This window comes from Peromyscus maniculatus, chromosome 6, assembly GCF_049852395.1.
Source record: "Peromyscus maniculatus bairdii isolate BWxNUB_F1_BW_parent chromosome 6, HU_Pman_BW_mat_3.1, whole genome shotgun sequence".
Classification (NCBI taxonomy): Eukaryota; Metazoa; Chordata; class Mammalia; order Rodentia; family Cricetidae; genus Peromyscus; species Peromyscus maniculatus.
Window position 1 is genome coordinate 2972816 of NC_134857.1, and position 20595 is coordinate 2993410.

Below are 20595 nucleotides of genomic sequence, written 5' to 3' on the forward strand. Positions count from 1 at the left end.
GAGGGATAGATGAGCAGAAAGCTGAGTTGTCCTAGCAGTCCAGGACACAAGACCTCACAAAGGAAAGCAGTTCCCAGCCTCTTGCCCTGAAGGAGGAGAGGAAACCATGGCATTTGTCAGGAGTCCTGGTCCAGGCTAGGCTAGCCAGCCCATACCCTGCCACTTCTTTCCATGCAGCAAGGCTTCCTTTCCAGAGCAGAAGGGTTGGGGTTAGGGTGGACCTGAGGATTATGGAGGGACACTGAACTTTATGGAATCTACTTTTAAAAAGGAACTACTTGTTTTAAATAAGATAAGTAATGGAAATTTTTTGGTCTGAGTTTTTCAGATGTTATTGGACTGGACATTGTTAATATATATAATGGAGGTTTTATCTGAATCTGTCAAATGTTAATGGACTAGACATCATTAATGTAATTTTTGGCTGTATATATTGTATATACTTATTGGATAGTTTATCTTGTATTAGTTATAAGCTTTTTTAATTTTAGACAAAAAGAGAGGAAATGTGGTGATATTGTGTTCCCCAAAATATCGTGTACCTTAATAAACTTATCTGGGGTCAGAGAACAAAAAAGCCACTAGTTAGGCAGTGATAGCACACACCTTAATTCTAGCATTCCAGAGATAGAAATCCCTCTGGATCTCTGTGAGTTCAAGGCCACATAGGAAAAAGCCAAGCATGATGACACACACCTTTAATCCCAGAAAGCCAGCCTTTAATCCCAGAGAGTGGTAGTAGAAAGCAGAAAGATATATAAGGCGTGAGGACAAGAAACTAGAAGTATTTGGCTGGTTAAACATGTGGCTGGTTAAGCATTCAGGCTTTTAAGCAGCAGTTCAGCTGAGAGCTATTGGGATGAGGACACAGAAGCTTCCAGTCTGAGGAAACAGGACCAGCTGAGGAACTGGCAAGGTGAGATAGCTGTGGCTTGTTCTGTCTCTCTGATCTACCAGCATTGACCCCGATAACTGGCCTCGGGTTTGATTTTATTAATAAGAACTTTTAAGATTCCTGGTACAGAACTTTTCAAGCAAGAACTATTCAAGTCCCAGCTCCTCGTCTACTGCCATCCCTCCACCAGCCCTGTCCATGCAGGGAGCCTGGATACTGCTGCTGCAGGGCCTCAGGCTACAGCTGTCCTTTGGGGCCATCCCAGGTAAGGAGGCACCCTACCTTCTTGTACCCACTCATAAACACAGACTTCCCGCTGACACCTACCTCTTTTCTCCCCCCTGACTAGTGGAGGAGAAGAACCCAGCTTTCTGCAACCAAAAGGCAGCAGAGGCCCTGGATGTTGCCAAAAAGTGAAAGCCTGTTTAAACACCAGCCAAGAACCTCATCATCTTCTTAGGGGAAGGTGAGCATACAAGGCCTGGCCACCCTGGGGCCCTTGCTCTCCAGGTACCCAAGATCACTTATAGGTCCAAGAAGGCCTGGAGTTCAAATCTGTCCAGATTCTGTTCCTTCAGGGATGGGGGTACCCACAGTGATAGCCACTAGGATCCAAAAAGGACAGCTGGAAGGCCATCTAGGACCTGAGACACTCCTAGCCGTAGACCGATTCTGATACATGACTCTGTCCAAGGTGAGACTGGGACACACCTGGGATGGGGGTGGGAGTGGGGGCTGGAGATGGCTGGAGGAAGAAGAATCCAGAATAACTAGATCCCACTTTGGTAACCAGGACAGTGCAGACATGTCCCAGGAAGCAAGGACAAATGTTTACGAGTAACACAAGCTGAGAGTGTCTGTGTTCTCAGACATACAATGAAGACAGACAGGTCTCAGAGAGTGCAGGTACAGCCACAACCTATCAAGGCCAACTACAAAACCATTGGCTTGAGTATAGCTGCATGATCCAACCAATGCAACACTGCATTTGGCAATGAGGTCATCTCTGTATCATGCAAAGAAAGCAGGTAAGCCAGGCATGGAAGTGTATGCCATTAATCCCAGCATTCAGGAGGCAGAGTCAGGCAGATCTGAGTTCAAGGCTGGCCTTGTCTATATAGTGATGTCCACACCAGCCAGAACTACATAGTGAGGACTTGTGCAAAACAAAGCAACAAAAACCCCAAATAAGTGTTTTAGCGCCAGGCTAAGGAGCTGGAGGAGGCTTGGAGCACTAGGTGGCCCACCTGATTATTGTCATTTCCAGGAAAGTCTGTGGGAGTGGTGACCACGGCATCGATGCAGCATGCCTCTCCAGCTGGCACCTACACACACACACAGTGAACATGATTGGTACTAGGATGCAGAAATTCTGCCTCTGCAGTGCACTACAGCTGCAAGAACATTGCCTCACAGTTCTTCTCCAACATGGACATTGATGTGAGCTCGAGGAATGAGAGATGAGGGCTGGACTGAATGTTGTTCACCACAGTATAGGCAGCCAACAGCCAGAGCTCTGAGTCTTCAATGGTAGCTGAGGAATTTGTAGGAGGAAGGTGTTGAAATGCAGCCCAGGAGAAACCCTTCCAGCAAAGATGAAGTCTGTCTGTCAGGAGGAGACAGAGGGACCCAATCCCTCCTGTTCTGATCCTCAGATCATAGGTGAGCCTCTGTTGGGGCTGCCAATTCATCTTTCCCAGGGGGACACCAGACCCTGAATATCCAGACAACAGAACTCAGTCCAGAACCAGGCTGGATTGACAGAATCTGGAACAGAAGTGGCTGGCCAAGCACCAGGTGACATGGGTACCGGGTAAGGGCTTAGCAAGCACTAGGGCAGGGCTGTGACTTTTAGCAGGCATCCCATACCTGATGTTTCTATGTGACTCCTAGCATGCACCTCATTCCTGAGGCTTTTCCCCTTACTATAAAAAGGGGCCAGAACTCACCACCATTATCACAGCCTCAAAATCCAACTCTGGCTGTGGTCTCAGGTAGCTGATAAGTTTTTGGGCCCCACAGTAATTTTTTTCTTCTTTCTTTTTTTCTGGAATAAAGTTTACTTCTGTTTTTGTTTTGTTTTGTTTTGTTTTGTTTTAAGGACACAGTACCTGCCTTGCAGGGGGTTGGTGAAGATGGTCTATTTGCCAGATTAAAGTGAAGATTGTGTTCTATATGGGAAGCAAGCCAGGGCCATGGCAAAAATATGTCTCTCTGTGCAGGGGTGGGGCCCTCCTTCAATGTTCTGGATGGCAAATTCTTTACCTCCATCCTATACAGCAATGGTCATGGCTGTAAATTCCAGAAAAGTATCTGGCCAGATGTTACTGACAAAGAAAGCCTTAAGTTTTGTGGGGCCACCACCCATGCAGTCGAGGATAGAGGGGACTGGGGTCAAAGGCCTTCTGCAGTGAATATCTTGTTTCTGTAGATGACCCCAAATGCAGGAAGCAGGCTGCTTTACTCCTGTTATCAGAGAAACACACTGGGGAGGATGTAGGAATATTCGAAAGTGCTCCGCAGGCAAACCTGGTGTTTGGAGTGCAGGAACAGAACCACATTGTGACATCATGGCCTTTGCAGGTGCCTGGAGAGGTACCCTGACTACTGGTCAGAGCACTCCTGCTAGCAGGGGCCAGACCCCCACACTGTTGGCAGAGACAATGTTGATGCTGCTGGTGGTAGCTGAACTTTGATTAACTAAGCTCACTTGGCTCTAGTCCAGTGTCCCACAGCTGGCTCCAGTGTCCCATGCCATTGCTCTCCTCAGATTCCTCCTGTCTCTCTGGTTCCCTGAACCTTGGCTTCAGGTTTCTAATCTCAGATCTGATTCAGGTTGCCAATGCTGCCACTCAACCATGGGCTCCAACAACAGACCTCACTCAGAGTGTTACACCCAGCCTCACAACCTGCAGAACTTACCTCCCAGGCCATGGCAATCTAACAGGATGCCCTGCAGACTGAGGGGATGCCAGTCACAGCCACCCCTTGGCCAGCTCTCTCTGGTGTTTTTCACTGATCTCAGATCCCAAAACATGTGATGCCATGCACTCAGTCAGAGATCAGCCTATGACTGAGAAAGAGGACCATGTAGTCCCTTGATGTCCCCACAGGGCAAGGACTGAATGTGCTGGACTTTCTTGACTCTGTGTCTACAGATCATCCAACATATCCTGCAAAGGCTGATGAAGCCAAGATAACCAGTGGCTCTTGGACAGTCCTTAGGTGCCACCACTAAGCCTCAAACCAATGATATTCCTGACAACCTCCAGGGAGCGGTAATTCATTAATGTGGCTCTATGCCTGACTTGCACAGTAATGGCCAAGCAAAGAGCATTTTCTTCAATCTTCTGGGAGGTTTTGGAATAATAAAATGAACTATTATACAATCTAATGCCAGCAGTGCTTTCCTGAAAGAAAAGCTGAGTGTTCAGGTCGAGGTGGGGTGAGAAATGGAAAGCAGAGTGATGGAGAGGAGCAGACTGTTGGAGGGTCATTGACAAATTGAGACTTGAGCAGCACAAGTGGCCCTGTACAAATGAGGGATGAGTCATGGTTTGCAGGTTCCACCTCCTGGCAATGAGCTTCAGGTTTGCAAGGATCAAACAGCTTAGCCACACACTGCTTAATCATTGCCTAAGACTCCACCCCTTAGCCAGCTTTAGATGTAGGGCAGGGGCTCTACAGGGCAGCTAGTGTACTAAGACAAAAGTATGCAAAGCTTATCCTGAAGTGTCCAAAGCCCCAGTGACACAGGACATGGCCCTGCTTCTGACTAGGAAGGACCCTAATGGGTCATGGCCAGTACAGTTTTCTGCCTCCCTGTAAGCAGGCCACTACAGACTCACAGGGGCTGCCTTGGAGTTAGCCTTGACTGGGCTCAGATTTCAGATTGGCAGAGACCAATATGCTCTCTCCAAGGTGTTCAGGGCAGATAACTGTGGTCACACCTGCCCTGGAAAACATCCAAACTTTCCACCTCACCATCCCAGGATGCAAGAGCAGTTCAGGAGGACCCCAGACTTCCCCGGCTCCACTGAATAGTAGTGAGCACAAACATGTGACTCAGGGATCTGCTTTTATGCTCTAGTTCTCCCAGCTGCCTCCAGCAGAGATGGGAGTTCAAAGGTCACCAAATGGACAGCTCTAGGATGTTCATAGAGGGGCCCTGAGGCAAGGAGCCTGGAATGCATGAGTGAGGGATCTGCAGCCTTTTGGGTGAGGAGGATGAGCTGAGACATCTGCTATAGGTACCCCACAGCTAGCAACACCTCATCCTCAGAGAAGTCCTCCTGGAAGAGTTGGTCCATCATCCACTGGAGCATTTTCAGAAAAGTCACATAGTAAGAGGAACAACCAGACCAGCAAGAGTACACTAGAGTCCAGATGCACAGAGCCCTGGTCTAGCTCTGGGGAAGCCTTTTCCCATAGCCTTTACTGCCGACCATGTTGAGGTCACACTGCAGGGTGCTAAGTGTCTGCATGTGCCCCAGCAACACTGTTGAACACCTTTACATGACAAGGTGATCTGGAGTGGAGAGCAGCCTGGGCCTGTCCTGCTCCAGCTCCTCCCAGCAATCCCCTGGTGCCTGCTGCTCATATAGGCCAGTGTGAGAGGGGCTCCAGCTGCAGGATCTAGCTCCTGGCCCTTCTGCTCTTTAGCACTGGTCCTCAGAAGGCTGAGCAGCTGACCCAGGAACACCCTGCAGGTGCCCAGGTAACGAAAGCTATTGGGGTCCAGCCCCAAATAACCTTCTCCCAGAGTCCTCAGAAGAATCTGCAACCAGCTGGGAAATCTACTTATCTATGAATAAATATACTTATCTGAGGGTATATCAATAAATCTATTCACACAATGCTCTTTCAGTCCATCACTTTATAGTTCTAAGAAATCTTCAACTCTGCCTCTAATCTCTCTGCTCTTCTTTCTTTTTTCTACCTCTTCTCTAAATCTACAGCTTACTTTCAGCTCTCCTTCTTATCTCCTCTCTTGCCTGAATTTTTACATTTCCAACAGGAGACTCCTTGCAATCCTGAGAAAAGTTCCAACACCCTCAAGTTCATAGAATAATCCTAGAATAGACAATAAGGAGCACAGCCTTTACTATAGTACATTACTATAGTAGTTTCCAAGGTCACAGGACCAGAGGGATGGGGCACACTGCCCAGTGTGACAAATTCTGAGACATAGCTTTTTATCAGCAGACTTGGCAAGCAAAGAATTGGCAGGCTTTTCTTAGGCTGTTTTGTCTTAGTAACCTTGGTAGACACCTACGACTCTGACCTGGTGCATAACTGTAATGTTTTAAACTTATCTCTATACAAAGGCCTTTAATCTAGTTTGAACTTACTCTGAGATAAAAATGAGCTAGATTCATGCAGTTTGTCTAAGGACAGAGGAGAGATTATTATTTTTCTGCATTAGTCTGAGCAAAAGGAACAAAGCTGTTTTTGTCTATAGAGTCCCATGGAACAATGGATCTGGCTATGAAGTATATCCTAGTATATTTTCTATATATCAAAATTATACAACTAAATGAAGAGTCATCCTCCTGAACACCCACAGATACATGTGCTCATCATATTGAGATATAATCATAATATGACATTTTTATGAAAATGCATGGTAATGGGAAGATATCATAGGTGTTATTGCATAAGAAGTTTACAAGAAACAGCCAATTCATTCAAAAGGCCATAACCTCATCACGTCTGGAGTGACGGCTTAGTCCTCTACCAGAGCCCTTATTTCTCTTAAGTTGGCCTTTTAAACACTATTTGTCCTTTGTTGTATACTCCCATGACCTTTTGCTACCAGCAGCTCTCAATATCTCCTTTTTTCATTTAATAAAAAAAGAAGAAAAAGAATTGGTAAATCTCCCTAGGATAGTGACTAATGTGAATAAATTAAAAGTCTGGAGAGGACTGGAAGAATGATAGGTAATGCTTCAATAATTAATATTGATATTTAATCAATATTTGTCTCAATAATTTATATTCATATTTAATAATCAATATTCGTAACCAATAATATGTATTTAAAGAATAATCAATCAATAATCTATATAGATAGTAAGCTGAGAATCAGTTTAACCATCTAGTTCTTGTATGCTTGAGAAGCAGTCACACAAGACTGTATATTTACACAGGCTTTAGGTGACAGCAATTGTTTTATTACATTTATTTACATGTATTTATGAGATCTTAAGATGACTCATCAGGGCAATGCACATTACTATATAAGCACAATAAGCTTGCTCCTGGGAACCCATGGTAGAGAGATCCACGTCCTGAAAGTTGTCCATTGAACTTTACACATGAGGTATAGCATGTACCTACACTCACTCATCAAAGAGATGCAGACCTCACACACACATATACATAAGTACACATGAAGCACACACAAATGCACACATATCACACACACCACACACACAAATAAACACACACACACACAAATACACATACACTCAAACACAAACTAAACATATACACAAACACACACATACACACAAATATACTCAGAAACATAAAGACACACACACAATCATGCATAAACACAAATAGATACACATCACACAAACACACATACATCACACACCCCCAAACACACAAATAAACACAAACACATATGCACAAACATAAATACACAGAGAGAGAGAGAGAGAGAGAGAGAGAGAGAGAGAGAGAGAGAGAGAGAGAGAAACTGTCCAAAGCAGTATTAGTATTTAAAGAACCTTTAGGATATGTGTGGTGAATAAATTTACACAGGAATGGATTTTTTTGTTCAATTTTTAATGTGATTTGTGTGACATAACAGTATGTTCTGAAAAGTTCTGATTCATAGAACTAGTCTGCTCTTGTATCCATAAAAGTAATATTGTCAAAGTATAATACTTGGAGTACTTTGGCTGCTATGAGGAAAGGGTGAATAAATTGTTTTTTCATTTAATATTACTGACTTAAAAGAATCATTTTGAGTTTCATCTATAGCATAAAAAGCCATCGTTTTGTTTTTGTTTGTTTTTATGGACACATTCTTTCTATGTAGCCCTGACTTCTTGTAACTTGCTATGTAGACCAAGCTGACCTTGAACTCCCAGACAGATCCTCCTGTCTCTGCCTCCCAAGTGCAGCAGAGTGTGGGGAGAGAGGTTTAGATAGGATGGTCTGTGAGATCCACAGGAGATGTGGGCAGGGGGAAGGGAGGGTTTATGTTCTACCTGCTACATCTTCCAAAATGATCCCTGGGACTTAGGAGGGGATTGAGATTTACATGTTGTGTTAGGTTGAGCATTGCCCAATAGTGTTTTATTCTCTGCACTTTGGCCAGATATGTATCACCATGTAAATCACAATCTACTTTAATTAGAAGCATTAACTTGAGGGATGAGAGGTCCATTCATCTATGGATACAATGGTAAATTATTTTAAGTCAGTTTAATTCTTTGTCCCCTTAGCAGCATAATAGCAAGCAGTACATTCTTCCCTAAAGCCCTGTCTGTCCTTAGATTCTTAGTCTGATAGTAGCACCAGGTATGTGTATGTATCCTGTGGAGAAGGACTGAGATACAGTCAGGAAGAAGTTGCTTTATCCCGTATTTGTGCTACTATTGTACCAGTGGGTATGTTTCATCAGGTTGGTCATTATTGTAGCTTGAAGCGCTTGCAGTTGGGCAAGACTGATGATAACTTCTCTCCTTGCTGATGATAACATGCTTGCATAGCATGATCCAGTACTATGACAGCAAGTCAATGGAAATAAAGCTTCTGTATCTTTTCCAGTTTGATTTTGCCATGCTTTATACTTAAGCATATGGTGGCTTCAGCAATAGGTGTAGCATGAATCTTAGAGAGTCTTATTAATAAAAACAAATCCGGGCCAGGTATTGGGGTTCACATTGGAAGATCAGAGAGACAGAACAAGCCACAGTTACCTCACCTTGCCGGATCCTCAGCTGGTCTTGTTTCCTCAGACTGGAGGCTTCTGTGTCCTCATCCCAATGGCTCTCAGCTGAACTGTGCTCCAAAGCCTGAATGCTTAACCAGCCAAATGCTGCTAGTTTCTGGTCCTCATGCCTTATATACCTTTCTACTTTCTACCACCACTCCCTGGGATTAAAGGCTTGCTTTCTGAGATTAAAGGCATGAGTATCTGTTTGTATCCTTGAACACATGGATTACTGACTCTGGAATGTTAGGATTAAAGGCGTGTGCTACCACTGCCTATCCTTTATGTTTAATATTGTGGCTGCTCTGTCTCTGATGCCAGATAAGTTTATTAGCATGCATAATATTTGGGAGAATACAATACTACATTTCCTCTCTTTTTGTCTAAAATTTAAAAAAGCTTATAATTAATACAAGAAAAATTATATCCAGTAAGTATATACAATATACACAGCCAAAATTACATTAATGATGTCTAGCCCATTAACATTTGACAGATTCAGATTAAAAACTCCATTATATATATTAACAATGTCCAGTCCAGTAACATTTGATAAACTCAGACCAAAAATTTTCATTACTTATTTAAAACAAGTAGTTCCTTTTTTTTTTTTTTGGTTTTTTTTTTTGAGACAGGGTTTCTCTGTGTAGCTTTGCACCTTTCCTGGAGCTCACTTGGTAGCCCAGGCTGGCCTCGAACTCACAGAGATCCGCCTGGCTCTGCCTCCCGAGTGCTGGGATTAAAGGCATTCACCACCATCCCCAGCCAAGTAGTTCCTTTTTAAAAGTAGATTCCATAATATCCCTTTTATCTTATCATAACCATATTCTCTCTTTTTTCTTTTCATAATAGATTCAGTAGTCTACCTTTTGTCATTTTTATATCTTCTCCTTTTTCTTTTCAGGGATCTACCTATTTATCCAATTATTTCTTTATCTTTTTTTCAGAGTAGATTCGATGATCTATCTCATATCTATTTTCTCTTTTTCTTTTTTCTTTCTAGGGGTAAATATCTTTAGGGAATCTTGAAATGAAAATTTTTGGGTTAATTGTCAAGTCCTGTATCATTTGTCCAGTCTCTGTATAATACGAAAGTTCAGGGCTTGTCACAGTTCCTTGCTCGAGTATTCTGTCAGGCTGGATCATCTCAGCTAGTCATCTCGAAATTGTTCTGACCAGTTTGTAGTCCAAAGTCGATTTTTCTGTGGTGTTAATCGGCTTAATGGCTTTATCATAGTCCATGTGGAATCATCTTTGTGGGGTCCTGTCATCCTTTTGAAGATTTCAAAGTTGCTGTTAGGTGTGGTCATAGTTCTCTGCAGACTTTTGTGTGTGTGTGTGTGTGTGTGTGTGTGTGTGTGTGTGTGTGTGTGTGTGTGCCTCCTCTGTGGTTTGGAGCAATCAGAGTCTGATAAATGCCTGCCTTTTGGGACCATGAACATTCTTCCCTAGAAGAGAAAATCTTCACAGCAATTTCTCCCCACCATTTGTTTTGCCAAACTTTTCCAAAAAAAAAAAAAAAAAAAAAAAAAAAAAAAAAAAACAGGAATCCTAAACGCTAGGGTCTCACCATCACTTTCTGGAGGATAACCAAGAGCAATAACAATACAATGTAATGTTTCAGAGGTGTTTGGGACCTAATTGGCGAGAACTATAGCAGAAGTAACTTATACACGGCACAGAGTTTTTACGTGTTATCCTCTGTTGTCTAGTAGGGGCACTGTCCCTTTGTTTAAGAGTAACTCCATTTTAATTCTGTCTCTCTCTCTCTCTATTCTATTTTCTTTTCTGTGCATATGTTTGTGACTTTCTGTGTTTGAGTGTATGTTAATAATATTAAAGTATAGTCAGTTTCCATGTCTTTTTCAAAAGGTCTTTCACTTTATTTATCTCTTTCCCTTCACCCTCTGGTAGCCCACCTCCACTTCCCATCCCAGTTTAATTTCACTTGGTCCATTTTTCCTTTTTTATCTATGCATTCTATCTCTGCTCTATTCATAGCTGTTGCCTTGGCACTTCATTAGTTTCATGAACGTTATGGGTCTTGCAATTGAAATACATATCTGAAGATTTAACACCAACTTCCACAGGGACAGAAAACATGTGATGTTTATCTTCCTTGGTCTGGGTTACCTTTATCAAAATTGTTTCCAGCCCCATCTGTTTAGTTGTGAATTCCATGGTTTCATTTTTCCCCCAGTATCTGAATGACATTACCCTGTATGACTAACAATTTTCATAATTCATTCATCAGTTGATGCAAATCTAGGGTGCTTCAATTTCCTGGTTATTATAAATATAATCACAATAAACATGAACTAGCAGATGTCTCTAGAAGAGGATGTGGACTCCCTTTTGTATATATATGGAAGTGGTATTGCTGGGTCATATGGCATATCTAGAGTGACCTTTTTGAATAACCGCCACACTGATTTTTAAAATGGTTGCATCAGTTTGCATTCCCTCAAGACTTGAAATGGAGTTTCTTTTCCTCTTATCAATGACAGCATGTGTCATTTTTTTTTATCTTAGGCATTCTGACTGGGGTAAGATGAAATTAGAGAGAAGCTGTAATTTGCCTTTCCTCAATAGCTAAGTATGTTAAACACTTTTGTTTGTCCTTAATTTGTATTTTATTTTTTGAAAATTCACTATTTAGTTCTATTTCCCATGATTAACATTTAAAATATAAACACATAACAACTCCCTTCTCCTTCCTGTTTCTAATCATTTCATGGCCCCCACTTACTTTATCTCAAATTGGTTGTCTCTTATTTTCTGTTATTACTTTTATATGTCTATGCACATAAATATTTAAATATAAGCTGCTGAGTTCATTTGGCATTATATATATATATACATACATATATATATATATATATTATATAAATATATGAATACAGGACAGACCACTTTGTTTTGGGTAACCAACTGGGAGGCTCTTGCCTGGGAAAATTAATCCTCCTTCTCTCAACACTCAGTAGTTTCCTGCAGTACTTTGTTTAGGGATAGATTCTCATTAGATTCCTTTCCCTCACCTTATGTTAGCATATCTACTGATCATGTTTTCTCCATCACCTGAGATCTTGCAGATCTTGCAGATCTCAGGGTCTGTCCACCCTGCCAGCTGTGGTTTTGGGTTCCCAGATCCTGTATGATACCTTCTCTGGAGGATCAAGTCTCCTCTTCCAGGGCCCTGTGGTTTCAGTTGATGGCTGCCCTGCTGTCTCCACTGGTCATGATCTTAAGCAGTCCTCCAGTGTAGCAGAAAAGCACTCCCCATTCTGCCCATTTCCTCAGGGCTGAAGTCACAACAGGATTCTCAGGTCCTCTGAGTCAGGCTAAAAGAAAGTCTGGAAAGGCATTTCCTAGGAAGAGGATGGTGTGTCTGTGAGCCTGTTATTTAGATGTGTCTGTGAGAGACTTGCCTGTACCTGAAGACTGCTGTATTGAAGAGATTTTGCTGGGTTTGGCTCAGAAAGACAGTAATGCTGGGCTGCACAGGTCCTGTTTATGAACCCAGCATTTGTCTTGCCTACCTGTGAATATCTGCAGAGCTGAAAGAGGTCTTCCAGGAACATAACTCTGCCTAATCCCTTACATCCCATTACTGGTCCCTGGAGATCCCCAGGACCTAAGTCTTGCTGAGCAAGGAGTCAACTAAGTCTGATGGTGAAACCCAGAGAAGTGGAGGTCATACTGCTTCTGCTGTAGCTACCAGGAGTGGTGGGATGCTGGGAATATTCGAGGAACAGCTCACCATGGCCATACAGATGAACCTCTGATACAGGGAGAGTGAGGCATGTATCTCTCTGAACTTTTTAAGGACCTTCTCACCACAAGGTTGCCTTCTGATTCCTTAGCCTGTAAGCCACTCTGTATGCCTTTCTTTGAGCCCAAGTGCCTTCCAAATACTTCTCTTGTGCCCTGCTGCTTTACAAAGCTTTCCATGGGGCAACTACTGCCTTCTGAACCCTTAGAAATTGCTAGTCAGACCTGAGAGATGGTTCTACCATTAAAGGCCAGGCTCACAACCAAAAGTATAAGAAGTTCCTAGAGTTTGAGTGTTCCTGGGTAGCCTGGCTAATCCTCATAGGTGAGCTCCTCAGTAAAATGGAAAGTGTATGACGCAGAGGAACTCATAACTGTTGTTTTGAGGCATTTGCTATTTTGTATATAAAAAACTAGTTATATTGGCTATTATCGGTAGTAGGGAGGTTGTTGATATTATAAATTGTTCCTGTTTCTCATAGAAATAGGAACAGATTTTGGTCTCTTGGTAAGAATTGTAATTGCAGTCATAATGGCAAAGACCCACTAAACAACTGACAACAAATGCTGGAGAGGAAGTGGGGAAAAGAAAAACATCATGAACAAGAAGGTGGATGTGCATAGTTAGTGTAACAAATGTTATACTTTATTGTTCTGATGGCCATCACACAAGGTTCATAGTCTGAATTCCTAGCTACGGTCCTAAACCTATTTCCCCAAAACTGTTGTGTAGTCAAAAGTTTTCTCCTGTCCCACCCAGCCCTATGGTCCTGCAGCCACTTATAAAATGTCACTCAGGGGATTAATAGTATTTACAAACTGTATGGCCTATGGCAGGCTTCTTGCTAGCTAGTTCTTATCGTTTAACTCAACCCATAACTATTAATCTATTTATGGACATGTCTTTGGTGGCTTTACCAGTCTGCTGGCATATTGCTCCTTAGGCAGAAGGCTGGCATCTATCTAGACTCTGTCTTTCTCTTTCCTGTCTCTCTCCTTAGATTTCCCACCTGCCCCTAAACTGCCTTACCATAGCTTTTTTATTAACCAATGGGAACAACTTATATTCACAGTGTACAGAAAGACATCCTCCAGCACTGTTGACCTATGTAGTGAATTTTAGCTGAAGGTCTGTTCCAGTCTTTGAAAGATGTCTTTAATTAGAGAGTGAGGATTCTAGGTGAAACTTTCCAGCCACAGTGAAGTTCAAGGTGGCATATCTCCAGATTTGGAGAACAGAGCATTACTCTTGGTCTCTGCTTATAAACTGTCCAGTGGACATCATGGGGTTCTAAGACTGTGTCTGGTTATCCTGAGTGAGTGATGTCATTGAATTCTGGTTATCAGGTGCAGCCTTGGGTGTAGTGGAGTTCCTGACTAAGCTATTTTTACATGTCTAAAAGACATGTATGTTTTTACTATGCTAATTATAGTAAGGCTTCTGATTCACATATGGTTGGCCATGAATAACAAATAATACATCAGGATGCCTTGGAATTAATAATGGTATGGCTTTTTCTCATAAAATAAAAAAATGGGAAAAATAACAGCTACCTGTGCAATAAAATTACCCTGTACAAGGTATTGGAAGCAGAGTTATTAAAACAGGCATCTCAGAAAACATAACCAGTGTCAAGGAAGTGCCTTATTTCCTCTGTGTCCAATTGGAGGACAAGGAGCAACCTTGCCATTATTCCTACATTGGGTTAAATGTAAGCCAAATACTTCATATAATCTATCATGGGGCCTTGGATGGATCCACTGAAAATTTCATGGTCTTATAAATTATGGTATGGAAACAAACATACTTTTGATCTTTCTCAATCCTGTGGGTCCACTGTTTCCTCACACAGGAGAACGTATCATACTTCCTTGTGAACATTAATACTTAGTACCTGTGGTGTTCTAAATGTAATTGGTGCCAATAAGCTCAAAGGGAGTGGCACTATTAGGAGATGCAGCTTTGTTCCAGTAGGTATGGCTGCTGTGGGATGGTCTATATGTCAAATGTGTTGCTCTGATTGGTCAATAAATAAAACACTGATTGGCCAGTAGCCAGACAGGAAGTATAAGTGGGACTAACAGAGAGGAGAATTGAGAGAACAGGAAGGTGGAGGGAGACACTGCCAGTCACCGCTATGACAAGCAGCATGTGAAGATGCTGGTAAGCCATGAGCCACATGGCAAGGTATAGATTTATAGAAATGGATTAATTTAAGATATAAGAACAGTTAGCAAGAAGCCTGCCACGGCCATACAGTTTGTAAGCAATATAAGTCTCTGTGTTTACTTGGTTGGGTCTGAACGGCTGTGGGACTGGCAGGTGACAGAGATTTGTCCTGACTGTGGGCAAGGCAGGAAAACTCTAGCTACATATGGCCTTGTTCGAGGAAGTGTGTCACTGTGGGAGTGAGCTTTGAGGTCTCACATATGCTCAAGTCACTCCCAATGTCCCAGACCATTTCCTTTTTCCTGTGGGTCAAGTTGTACAATACCCAGCTCCTTCTCCAGCACCATGTCTGCCTGCATACCACCATGTTGTACCATGATGATAATAGACTAAATCTCTGAAAATGTATGTCACCTCAATTAAATGTTTTTCATTTATAAGAGTTGTCATGATCATGGTGTCTCTTCACAGCAATAGACACCCTAATTAAGACAGTACATGATTTATTATGCATTAGAGGTAAAATATTATGAGAATGCTGCTAATTTTACTTTTGATACAATCATATCACACATAAGCTTGTGTTGTTGCTCTTCATGTGTTATTAATAGAAAACTCAGTAATCCAGTATAGTCATTCTTTATTTCATGTAACATACAATAACAGCTATTTAACTTAATGTGTTGATAGCACAACATATTATACTATAATTGTGTATCAACAACCTCCTTTATTTTTTGATCCCAGTAAAATTAAAAAAAGAGCAGTATTACAAAAATTTCAATACGAAACTTGAAAAATTTCTAACTATTTTAGAAAACATTCTTAAAAATTCATTGGGTTACTCGCAGCTAGAATATTTATTTTAATAGGCATTATTTCAACCTTCACAGTTGGAATCTTAGCATAAAACAAAATGTGGAAACAACTCAATTTACAAACAAACTAGTTAAAATATTTTTAAATTAGAAAAAGTTCAAGAAAAATTGATATTGATTTTATAGAATGTTTGGATGGAGGAAAACAACCTAGGAATATAAACTGTAAAATTTCTCCCACTTCCAGTTCTCTTGAAATATAAGTAAATATACAGGAAATTCTTTGGAAGCTCCATCTTGTGTAGAAATTTGCCATACTTTTAATAATAAGCCAATTGTATAGAAGAAAATGTTTACTGGAATTTGTTTTAAAATATTCAATATGTATTTATTAAGCTGTTTATAGATAGTGAGTTCTAGGCCAGCTAGAACTTTCTAATGAAATCCTGTAACAAACAAAATGCAAAATTATATTAAACTATATTTGTGAGTGTGTGTGTATGATGCATGTGTTATTAAGACATGTCTTATTATCATACTCCCTATGTAGACCAAGCTGATTTGAATTCAAGGAAATCTGCCTGGCTCTGCTACATACCGTGCTTGGCTACATTCATTTCTGAGACTAATTTGACAGGGACCAGTGGTGACACTGGAAATGACTTAAAAAGATGTCCTGAATCTCCTGTGCTCTTCGTTATTTAGTTTTGTTCTTCTTTCACTTGTTCCTGTGTGCGCGTGCATGTGTGCGTGTGTGCGTGTGCGTGTGCATGTGTATGTGAAAGCATATAACACATGCTTTCCTCAAACTGACAGTGGTCTTCCTGTCTCTTCACTCCCATTTATGGCTCAGATGGGCTCTTCTAAACTATTTAGTGAGACTTGAGAATGGTCAGACAAAAATACCGGTTCTGTGAAAGATGAAAGACTCAGAGACACAGCCTCATGCTGTGTAGCTGCAAACTGGGTGTTCATAGGGACCTCTGCTCAGGTTAAGCTGGGACAATGTGGTGTATTTTGGAAAAGCATTTCAGGATCAGTAAATAAAAATCAGTTAGAAATTTATTTTGAGAAAGACTCTTTCTATGTATTTGTGGCTATCCTTGAACTCAGAATGTAGACAAGGTTGGCCCAAACTCCCAGAATTGTGCCTGGCTCTGCCTTCCAAGTTTTGGAATAAAAGTTGTGTCCACATCATACAACTTGTAATTTTATTATATATTTACTTCTGACTGTTTGTATGGGTTGGTTCATTTGTGTGTGGAAAGGTGTGCATGTGTGCCATGGGATGGGTGTAAAAATTTAGAGAATAACTTTAGTTGTTGGTTCTTTCCCATCGGCACATTAGAGACATGGTCTCTAGTTTGCTATCACATAATCATATTTTTCAGGGTTTCTCCTCTCTGCCTTTAAAATTACCTTAAAAGAATTGGCATGCACTGTTGCAACTGGCTTTATAATGCAGAAGTAAAGAGGTAGTTGCAAGATGAGTACTGTATCTGTTAACCCATTTTCTCAGCCCTAAAGTTTATTAAATAGAGATTTTTTTGGAGTGAGTCTGTTTTGAAACACAGTCTCACTTTTCTAACCCTGTCTGACCTGGATCTCACTCTGTAGTAGAGAGGCTAGACCTGGAACTCACAGACATCCACCTGCCTCTCCCTCATGTGACCACACTTAACTATTAAGAGGTGTTTATTGTGGGGCATACAGGGGCTGCAAAGAGGGTACTGAGAGAAATTCAGATAAATAGAGCTTAAGCTTTAAGCTGTTTGTGCAGAGAGTGGATACAAATGGTACCAGAGGAAGTTAGTTTAAGCTGTTTGTGCAGAGAATAGATACAAAGGATGGCTAAGAGGAAGTTAGCTTGGGTTGTTTGTATGGAGATTAAAGACTAATAGTGAGATTAAAGGCGTGTGCCACCACCGCCAGCACTCGGGAGGCAGAGCCAGGTGGATCTTTGTGAGTTCGAGGCCAGCCTGGTCTACAGAGTGAGATCCAGGAAAGGCGCAAAGCTACACAGAGAAACCCTGTCTCGAAAAAGACTAATAGTGAGAAAGGAAGTTAGCTCAAGTTATTTATGCTAAGATAAGATACTAAAAACAGGAGATGATGTCAGGGCATAAAGAACGTGTAAATAGGGTGACCTTTAAAATGATTGGTTGGTTCCTTCACCCCCTCCTAGGGGTCTGGGGTTTTCTGGTATAAAAGAGGCTTACTGCCAATCAAATGAGTTTTTGCTTGACTTGACTCCCCATGGCGTCTGATTGTCTCTGGGTAAGAGGGAGGCTGGGGAACAGTCCAGCGACTAGCATCTACCTTTCCTTGGTTCCAGGCCACCTCTTCACAGGTGACCTAAGTTCCCAGTGGGGCAGGTCCCCACAGTTTATCATGGATTTAGCACAGATATTAGTAGAAAGAAAGGACTTTTGGATAGTGTAGTCTTGTGAGGGAGAGCCACACTTAAGAACTGACACAAAGTCATGTTTACAGTTCTGTTGACTTTGTAAGTTCCTTTCAATGGGTCCTTAGGGAGTCTCTCTCTCTCTCTCTCTCTCTCTCTCTCTCTCTCTCTCTCCCTTCCTCCCCCCCTCTCCTTCTCTCTGTCTTTCTGTCTTTCTGTCTCCCTCTTTCCTTCTCTTTGGTAAAAAGATCATCTGTCAGTTGCTGAGGTGGCTTGGGTAGGATTCTGATTTAATGAAGTAAAAACATGGGTCAGAAGGTTTCTGCACTGTGCCTTGCTCTACATGGAGTTCATAATCCTGTCCTGGAGATTCTCAGCAAATTGCTGCTTACATCTGGGAAAGGAGAAAGTCCATACTCCTATGTTTTATGTACTTTGTCTTCAAACATGGCTCATTGGTATTTGAGATATCATTTAAAAAAGGAATAGTGTCACTGTCTACACAGGCAGTCTACATAGCAAATTTTATGAACTTTGTGTGATGGTTAGTATTGATTTTCAATTTGATAAGATCTAGAATCAGCCAAGGGACACTCCTCCAGCCATACCTGTGAGGGCTTATCTAGAACCTGTTATTCTCTGGTGTGTGCTTATGAGAGATTATCTTGTATATTAAGTTCATTGAGATGAGAAGACCTTTTTCTTTCCAAAAGTGATAGCACCATTCCATACCATGGATTTGGTAATGAATTATGTAATAATGACCAACATTCATCACTGTCTGCTTCCTGACTATGGATACAGTGTGATCAACCACAACGGTTACTTCTTATAAACCTTCTTTTTATTTACTTTTAAAATCTTACCTTTTGAATTTCTACATGTTCATGCCATGATACTCAGTAATGTTGAATAAGAAGTCACCAAAGCCAGATATGGTGTCCCAACCCTGTGATCACAAAATTTAGGAGGCAGAGTCCTTAGTTTGAGGGTTACAAAAACATCTAAGGACTGAGTGTACAATGGCATATGGATCATACAAGTTTATAGTGGAGGAATCTGTCCCTTGTTATCTTCTACAGACCAGAACTAGCCTGTCGGCCTCTGGATAATCTCACCTCTGAGGCTCAAGGTGTCTTCTTCCATGAGGCATGTGAACCCCAAGTTCTGAGCTGTGGGAGATGTGAGTCCCTGTTGTCTTGAAATCCAAGTTCACAACATTTCTATAGTGGTAGCATCTCAGGATGTGTGAGGGTAGGGGATGGGGAGGAGGTTTTGCCAGGCTGCTGAATTGATGGAGCTAATATATTTCCTTCTCACATTTCAATGCCTTTGTTACTTGACTGAGGGCAAGCCAAGCAAGTTTGAGGCACAAACAGTAATTATAAGGCTGAGGATAGGAGCACTTCATCAGGCTCTACCCAGTGTCCCAGGAGGTCACATGTCATTAGGCCTGAATCACATACAGTTGCATGGGAAAGATGTTGTACACTCAGAAGGAGGGAATACCTTTCTGTGATGGAATATCAACAGTCAGCAAACCTGATGGTGGTCATCCCTTATAAGCAGGCACATCTGATCATAGGATGGTGTCAATTGTTTGTCCTTAGATTGTACTGAGCAACAAGAATCAAACAAAAGAAAGCTGAATAGAAAGTGTTTATGAGATAATATAATAAATTAGCACTTCCTAGGAACAATCTGTTAAACTGAAGCTTAGAGAAAACAGAAGGCAGTTTTCATATAATACATGGCATCACTACTATAACCATGCTTTTGGTTTTGGGTTTTTAATGAGTGTATGTAGGCAATACAAAGAAACAGCAAATATGTTAAAAAAATCAACGAATAGATGTGTACAGTATCCAGTGAAAGACCCCCGCTCCATTATGAGGACATGGGGCTTTGGGCCAATGAAATGCTCCCCCCCCCAATAACTTAGCCTAAGAAACGCCATTCTGAAGGAATCAAAAAAACAGGAGTTCACAGCCGTAGCCAGCCACCCGGCCTTGACAGAGATAACTATGGCCAGCCATCCAGCCTTGAGAGAGATAACTGTGGTCGGCGGCCTTGGGAGAAAAACAGTTGAGTCGAATCAGGATATTTTATGGCTGGCCCCCTGGCCTTGAGGAATAAGCAGCTGGCCTGGGCAAGGCCAAATCAGCCACACACATACGACCCCAAGTTCACCCTGGCCTTCTTTGAAACAACCAATAGGGACCCTGTAACTATGCTTCTCGCTTCTGTAACCGCGCCTCTGCCCCTGGGATCCCATAAAAAGTCCCCCTTGCCCTAGGAAAGGGCGCAAGTCCTCCAAGAGACTTCGCCCCAGGTACCTGGTCTAAATAAACCCTCTTGCTTTTGCATCTGATCTGTGGTTTCGGTGTGTTCCTTGGGTTTGGGGTCTCTCCCGGAGGAAGATCTCAGCTGGGGGTCTTTCACCAGTACAGCACAACTACGAAATCCCTCTTAAAACTATGATCTTTACCCAAAGGGTTCACTCTATCCTCTCTCCATAGATGCACATCCCATTAGCACATGCATAGACATGTGACCACTATACATAAAAGCTGAACAAACTATTAC

The 20595-nt window shown here is 41.9% G+C and overlaps 1 pseudogene; it reads left to right on the forward strand.

Moving 5' to 3' along the window:
• The first annotated feature begins 1093 nt into the window (after positions 1–1093).
• LOC102916936 (intestinal-type alkaline phosphatase-like) lies at positions 1094–3499 on the forward strand (annotated as a pseudogene).
• Positions 3500–20595: the final 17096 nt, after the last annotated feature.